This window comes from Etheostoma spectabile, chromosome 18 (assembly GCF_008692095.1).
Source record: "Etheostoma spectabile isolate EspeVRDwgs_2016 chromosome 18, UIUC_Espe_1.0, whole genome shotgun sequence".
NCBI classification, from domain to species: Eukaryota; Metazoa; Chordata; class Actinopteri; order Perciformes; family Percidae; genus Etheostoma; species Etheostoma spectabile.
In genome coordinates, this window is record NC_045750.1 from 2493846 (window position 1) to 2495826 (window position 1981).

The window sequence follows — 1981 nt, forward strand, 5'->3', positions numbered from 1 at the left end:
GATTGGTAACCTGGTCCTAGACTCCGCCGGTACCCCGACCAGGCTCTGACTATCTGGCCCACTCTGAGGACTATTACCTGGTCTAGATCTCTGCAGGTTAATCTAGACAGCTACTAGACTATCTGTCCAATCTGAGGACTATGGTTCCTGGTCCTAGCATCTCTGCAGGGTAATCCAGCCAGCTAGCTAGACTCTCTTCCAATCAGAGTTTTCTATGATGCTGTGTGGACTACCAGATCCTCCTTCAGAGTGCTTCGGAGGAGGTCTGATGAAGTGAGACAAGGTGGCGGTTGATATTCATCCCCAATGTGACCTATGTCTTCTTAAAGGCACGAATTTACTCTCCTGAATCTGCAGAGCGGTGTCTTGTGTAACCATGGGGTTGTTGCCGAGGTCTTGATATCCATGGATTGGTGCTGTTACCCTCTCCTCAGAAATCCTTAGAAACCCTAACCCTAACACAAAGAAAGCAGAAGGAATAGGAAAATACATGCATCCAGTGGAACTTCCTGTGGCACTGGAGCAATCCCAGAGGGGGATCGTCTTGGATCTAGACCACCTGCCACCTCGACTCCCTGAACTAATTCAATTTCATTTTATTCATACAGCGCTAAATGACAACAACAGTTATCTCATTGCGCTTTCCATAAAAGAGCAGCTCTAGACCGTACTCTGGGATGTTATTTACAAAAACCCAACAGTTCCCAGTCTCGCTTCGTAAGACAATATTAAATCTAAGTTCTGTAGACACAGTTTTAACCCCTGCATTGTCTTCACTTCGGGACCCTCTCGTGTCCCTCAGGTCAAACTGACCCGGGACTTATTTGGGGTTTTAAAAACACTTCTGAAATACAATTTTACTTCATAATATATTAACAAATATTCTCTTTATCTCAATTTCAAAGGTTTGAAATAACATGCGTTTATGAAATGCAATCAGTCAACAACAATGCCTAAATGCGCACCATCAGATATGCTCTCAGTATGCTGTTCACAGTAGTAATTTTCTAATTAATTATATGTTATTTTACCCACAATCCATCCACAATTCATCAGAATGTTCATGTATTGTTGAACCCATTGATAAAATGCCTCCCTTTCCTACAAAGTCAAGTGATTTCAGAAGTTGTTGAATGATACACATACTGTTCATGCATCAAAATTCATTCTCTGCATTTTAACCCATTTCTCAAGGGAGCAGTGGGCAGCCAATCACAGCGCCCGGAGACCAACTCCAGATCTGAGCCAGTGCCTTAGGGGCCATGACTGGAGAACCTAATGTACATATTTCTGACGGTGGGGGAAACCGGAGCGCCTAGAAAAACCATAACATGCAAACTCCACACAGGAAGGCCCATAGACCACCATGCTGCCGTAGACCACCATGCTGCCGGGAAAGCAGATGTACAAGCCACACGCAGTTATTTCTACTCGATAACATATATCATTCATTTCCCTCGTCGTGCTTACTATAGAGGAAAGTGGGCAGAGCAACACGCAGAACGACACGCAGCATGGGGCCGCAGGTCGGATTCGAACCCCAGCCGCTGCAAAGGACTCAACACATAAGGGACACACGCCTTACTGGGTGAGCTAGAGGCCGCCAGAGTCACATTTTAAGGATTTGGTTATTAAGTTATGATAAAAGTATGCTAGGAGCGCATTCTTAAACACATTAAATATTATAAGAACAGCTGATTTCTGGTGTAGTAAATGTCTTCAGTGGGTGGGCGGTTCTTATGAGTACTAAAAAACTTATGAATAACTTATGAATTGTTGTTGTTGTCAATTAGATCTCAACTACACACCTGTAGAGTTTTTTGGGGGGTGATGCCATTTCTTGGACCACACCCATTTTCAAACTTGACCTTCATTTTGATCCCAACCGCACACTTGTTTTCTCTGCAGCTGGCGGGGCCAGACACACACACACACATACACACACACACACACACACACACACACAGTCGTGTCTGCCTAT

General features: G+C 44.3%; 1 protein-coding gene across 1 annotated transcript in view; it reads left to right on the forward strand.

Moving 5' to 3' along the window:
• LOC116706112 (uncharacterized) overlaps window positions 1-1981 on the forward strand; it is a 21640-nt gene that overhangs the window by 5551 nt on the left and 14108 nt on the right. The window lies entirely within an intron of this gene.